Source organism: Schistocerca gregaria, chromosome 11 (assembly GCF_023897955.1).
Source record: "Schistocerca gregaria isolate iqSchGreg1 chromosome 11, iqSchGreg1.2, whole genome shotgun sequence".
NCBI lineage: Eukaryota > Metazoa > Arthropoda > Insecta > Orthoptera > Acrididae > Schistocerca > Schistocerca gregaria.
The window spans coordinates 26,355,639-26,362,137 of NC_064930.1; positions in this window are offsets into that span (position 1 = coordinate 26,355,639).

A 6,499-nucleotide genomic window follows, 5' to 3' on the forward strand; every position below is an offset into this window, starting at 1 on the left:
CTTATACTTACTACCACTTCCATCTGAAAAGTATATCAGCTTCTCAACCTTGGGAAAATTTTCTTTTATGTAATTTATTACATGTTTTTGAAACACATGTACAGCGAAAGTGTTGTGCTCCAAGCAGTCGCTTACAATGCAAATTGAAGAACTGCAAACTTCATCTTTATCGTTTTTAAAGCAGAGAACAAATGGATGCACTATTGCCTGGCCATTGACCCAGTGGTACCCTTGTATTGCATCCTGAATCGCAAATGTAAAATTTTCTGCAAAATCAGCTAGCACTATGCATTCAAATTCATGAAGTTGTGATTTGTTGTCCTTTAAAAACTTACTTCGGATTTTAAAAACATAGTGATAACTTTTGAGTTTCCTAAGTTATCAATTAAAGATACCAAGTACTCTTCCTGAGATTTAACCGCTGTTATCATTTCTGTCCTGTCAGTTGTGACCCACTGTTTGAAGGTAATAATGTCTGGCATTTCCCCATCATATTTGTGAAACAATTCAATAACAGTTTCCTTACTGGGGCACTTATTACATAAACTCATCATGCAGTCATAACTGTTAGTGTCACAGACCATTAAATCTACTAACTTTTTTTAGTTAAGATCACTGAGTTTTGCACCCGCAATCATCAGTTTGACATTTTGATTATATAAACAAACACATACAGAGTGTGTCCCTGAGGGTCCAGCCAAAATACACCACTTAGGGCAGAGGTCACAGAATTTTGACCTTTCAATTTTGCATTCAGGATGAGAATTTTTGAAAGCTACATAAAGTTCATATAAATTTGACACCACTAGTCATTTCTGCTTTGTTACTTTAACTCCATTTATAACAACTCTTTTGCTATCTTTGCAACCTGACCACATTCTGCTGGTTTCATCATCTTCAAAAACTGTTGGATCTTTTTAACTGTTTCTCTAGTTATACCTACTCGTTTCTACTTTCCCAAAACTGGAAGAATGCCTTGCTCTTTCACTAATTTTTGGGTTAATTTAACCAAACGATGAGAAACGTTGAATTCATGAACTATTTTTTCTCTTGACTATGAGTCAGAGAGCAAACTTAAAAATTTTAACTTTTTCCGCTTTAGATGTCACTGAACATTTAATTTTTAATTTCTCTATTAAGCTCAAATATTCAGTGTCAGATGATGCTGGTGGTAGGTTTTTTCCTTCTTTAGAAACAATGTTGGTATCCGTATTAGTAAAGCATGATTCCAAGTCTTTTCTAATTTTGCCTGGAATTTGTTGTACCTTATTTTCAATAGCTTCTCTACTTTTTCTTCTGCTTAATTTTATTATTTTCAAAGCACGAGATATGTCTAACTCAGAACAAGCAAAATACAATATATTAACAGCTTCCTCATTAGGAATATAAATGTCATTAACAAGGTTACATGATTCTGGTTCTAGATTTACGACAAATATTTTTTAGTAACAATTTGGGCACAGGGAATTTCCAGGAATCACATTACGTTTCACTTGGGAAGCTGGTTCACTCTCACATAACAAGGACAAATGTTCAAGTTTTATTTCCCTCAAACCTTCAGTAATAGGCTTTTTATGAATTTTAACTGGATCACAGCACATTTTTCCAAAAATGTGGTTGTACTTCAGAATACATTTCTTCTCATGATACTCATACACTGATGTTACAGGAGAACTTACTTGAAATTTTAAAAAAGTTTGCCTAACTTCATTAAAGTCATTGACATTTTTCAAGTTTTTTGAAACTGAACCGTAAACTGTGTTAGGACACACTTCACTTGCTATCTGTCCAGCAGAGCACTGTTTATCCATGTTATTGCATTCTAGTTAATCTCCCAAAATAAATTACACACAGAACAAAGCACATAACACATTCTACACTCTTGAAGATGTATGTACATCCGCTCTAACAGAAGTTTCAGAACAGACTGACTACAACAATGCCACATCCAGCAATAATGTACTTCTACAATGCCACACCCAGCAATAATCTATGTCTTTATTGACAATAAACCTAAACATAAATGGGCATCTTTATTACCATAGAACAAAAGTGAAAGCTCATGTTGTTTAATATTGTATTATTAAAAATAAATAAACTAATGAATATTGGGTGAAGTGTTAACTAAATATATGTCACAATTAAGTTTTATTACAATGAAACAATAAACCATGTAAATAGGCAACAGCCATGAGATCAGTTGTAGAGTAATGTGAATTATCTCCTCATTTTCAAAAATTCACATCTTTGTTCACAGTCAGATACTAATGTTAAAATTTGTACAGTACGTTGCTATCATACAGGTGTACAAACTGTGCAAAAATCATATTTTTATATTCAGTCTCACCTGAGATAACTAACCCCAAACTCTACAGAAACTGAAAATTTTCAAATATCAGAAACTCATAAAAAAATTAAGGAAGCATTTGTAAGTGTTCTTGCTCTATATGAGGCTAGTAGTGTATGATCATAAATCACTCCTTGTTTGTTATTTTTGGGCCTAAAACGTTGATTTTTGAAAATTTGGATACCGAACTTTGGAGGCCATTTTGACTGGTTATTTTTAAATTTAGGGTATTTTGTTTAATAGACAGTGTTGTAGAGAACACTTTTCTAAAAACAATCATGTCAATTGCAATGTTGTAATTCAGCCAAATGTAGAGATATTCATATTTTTGCTAAAATCCCTAAACTGAAACATCATCGCATGCTTACATATGAAAATGACCGCCATTCAGTAAAAGTGAAAGATAAAAGGTAAAATAAAAAAAAAAAAAGTTTTGAACTTCTCAATGACAGGGTAATCAGATATAAAAGAAATAAAATATTTAAAAATGGTCAAGGAACAAACTTAATTTTTCTTGGACCACTTCATTTGGATTGACTCTTATGGCTGTAGTTTTCCCTTGCTTTCAGCCATTTGCAGCACCAGCACAGGAATGCTGTTTTGGTTGATGTTATGAGGTCAGATCAGTCAATCATCCAGGCTGTTACCCCTCAAATTACTGAAAAGGCTGCTGCCTCTCTTCAGGAACCACACCTTTGTCTGGCCTCTCAGCAGATACCCCTCCATTGTGGTTGCACCTACAGTACAGCTGAGGCACGCAAGCCTCTTCACTAATGGCAAAGTCCACAGTTTGTGGGGGGACATTCTTTATAAGTAATGCATACTAAACAGTCAAAGATTTTATTTATTTATTTAGTCCATGTGATCTGATAGTAGACACTCAGAAGGCTTTGTATAGATTTAATAGTGATATGTGATAAATCATTATACATGTCACATTGTCGCATGACAATGAATGCTCACAATGTAATAATTTTACAAGAAAGCCTTGTACCAAGATTTATAGTGCATGGCAGTAATGCCTCAAAATTCTCCTGAGCTCAACATCTCACTTATCATGATAGGATGCTGACAAAGTTTCTTAGGTGGACTGAGGGAAGGACATAAAGATATGCACAAGCACAGTGGCACATATACAGGCCTCGAGTCATTTTTCCAACAAGACAGGAGTCAGCAGTAGTGTTCTCGATGTTTGCAGTAACGGAGAGCAACATTTTGTCGTAAATAATCTGGAGCAGAGTGTGTGGTTATCAAAGAACGGTGTACAATATGGACCAAGTGCATGAGGCAGTGGAGTTTTTAAGACTCTGACCTCATATCTGGAAGGACAGACTTTACTTCGATTTACGTATTTCCAGGTTTTCTATGAGGGGTGACTGAAAGGTTCTCAGCCCGCCTGAGAAATACTTGTTCTAGCTGAATGTTAGTTTAGCAACTAACAGTACACCCCTTTGCTAGGTTACATACCAAATACGTTCTTTCTTTCTTTTTTGATGCAGATATATATTAGAGTTGAAGTATTCCAGGTGTACCTAGACTGAAAAATGGATACAGAGAGCAAGTGTGTGGTCATCCAGTATCTGCTGAGAAGGGAAAAAGTGCACAGAAAGAAGATCCATAATGACATGATTGAAACATTAGGGGAGGATTCCCTTTGTATTCCACTGCAAAAAAAGTGGGTGGCGGTATTCAAGTAGGGCAACACATCTGTCTGAGATGCACCTCACAGGCGAAGGCTGGTAATGGTCAGTACGACACTGCGATCTGGGATATCGTTGTGGCGGGCTGACATGTAACAGAACTCTATACTGCTGAGTGAGTAGGCGCATCTCAGAAATATGTCAGACACATCGTAAGAGTCGTGCTCAGCACGCACAGGTCTCATGTTGACGTGTCCCAAGAATGTCACCAACAGAAAAAAAATGCCAGACACATGACATGTCCACCAGAAATTTGACCCTTTTTGTGGCAGATCCTAATATTTACCAACCATTTTGTGACAGTGAGTTCACCACTTTCAACCCAAAACTGAGGTTGAATCAAAATAGTGGAAAAGCCCCTCCTCACCCACTCATGACAAATTCTAGTCAATCACATCAATCGGCAAGGTGACAGTCTCCGTTTTTTGGTATTCGAGGTGTGTTATCCTAGATGAATACCTCAAAACAGGTGAAACAGTAAAAGGAGCCTATTATACTGCTGAACTGTGCATGTGATGGGGGACCGTCAAAAGTGAAACGCTTCAGGACGTTGCCAAAATAATTGCTCTTTCATTGAAACATTTACATCTGCCATTATAATGTCTTCCATCGAATCCTGTGGCTTCGACCTACTTCAGCACCCATTTTATTCACCTGATTTGTTCCACTTTGATTTTCATCTCTGCCCTAAGCTTGAGAAACATTTAGCTGGAACCAATTTTCGATCAGCTAGTGACGTGGTTGTGGTGGAGGTCTGTTTTGCTGTGCAGGGAGAAACTTGCTGCAAGGAGGGTACAGTGGGTCTGCAGCACTGATGGCAAAAGTGTGTGGCTCTAAAAGAGGACTGCACTGAAAAATAGCCATCAACATATGGCCTACTGACAACCTTTATAGGATGGGGCGAGAACTTTTCAGTCACATCTCATAAGTCATTGCAGGCAAATTCTGTAACAGTTCCTTCATTGAGACCACAGCAGACTACCTGTCCTACATCATAAAAGCACCTTTGTGTATGTATGTTTTTGAGCTATCTATTTTCATCTGTTTCTGTCTTTAGTCGTCCAAGGATCATCTCATAATGATGTAGGATTTCTCAAAGTAATACGTGCAAATCAACACACAGCATACATAACATGCTTTATAAGGGTAGAAAAAGTACTCTACGAGGGTAGGACAGTGGTAAGGTGTGACATCGAATAAGGAACTGTCCCGGCATTTCCCTAAGTGATTTACGAAGGTCTAAATCAGTACGGCTGGACTCCATTCTCCTGAATATGAGGTCTTAACAGCTGCACTGCAATGTTCGGTTAGTACCTATTGATAATGTTTCTTGATTTTCACACAATTCTCCATTTCTGCACACACTATGGTCACTCACGGATGCCTCCTCTACCACGAAGTTGCTGCTGCTGCGGCTTTGTACCAACTGTGGACTCTATTCCCTGCATACTGAACAGTGCTCCTCACTTCCCCTGAAAAACTGAGTCAGCAGACATCACTATAATCAATTTTGTAACTCGACACACGATTTCCTTGTGAAAGCAGTAAATCTGGACAATTTATTGAAAGGTGACAAGGCGTTGTGGGTATCCTCTTTAAATACTCGCCACTATTCTAATCAATTTTCAATTGTGTAGTGTGCATTTCAGCTGTCTTTTTAAACTGATGTATTTTAGTAAAGTATTTCAGTTGCTTCGGCAGTTGTTATACAATTTTATCCCATGACAGAAGATTGTGTTTTGAGGGTCACCCCCCCCCCCCCTCCCCCCGGGGTAAATGTGACCCCGAAATGATTCTTGTTCCATGATTATGTATAGAACTATTGGTGAAGTAATTAGTAATGTTTTTCCTGATATGCACCACAGATTGGTAGATGTACTCCTTTGGTACCAAAAAACGCCCATTGTTTTAAGTAGCTCTTTACAGTGAGTGGTGGTCTTCTTCTTCTTCTTCTTCTTCTTCTTCTGTAGCTCTACAGCCCTTGGTGAGCGTTGGCTTCTTCAACAATCTTCCTCCACATTTCTCGGTTATTTGCTGCTCTTTTCCACCCCTGGACTCCCATATTGCTGATATCCATTATTACCTCATCGATCCATCTTCTTCTAGGTCTCCCTTTTCGCCTAACTGAATGGATCATACCTTTCATCATTTTCTTTGGAATTCTATCCTCTGCCATTCTCTCCAAGTGTCCTAGCCATCGTATTCACTGTGATTTCACAAATTTTACTATGTCCCTGCCTTGTATTAACTCTTGTAATTCGGCATTGTAGCATATTCTCCAGCCTTCTTCCTCCCTTATTGGCCCATAGATTTTGCGTAGTATTTTCCGCTCAATGCTTCTTAGAGCATTTTTATTGTGTTCTGTCAACGTCCATACCTCTGAGGCGTATGTGATAACTGGGCGGACTAGGGAATTATATATTAGCAGTTTAGTTTTTCTTGTAACAAGGCT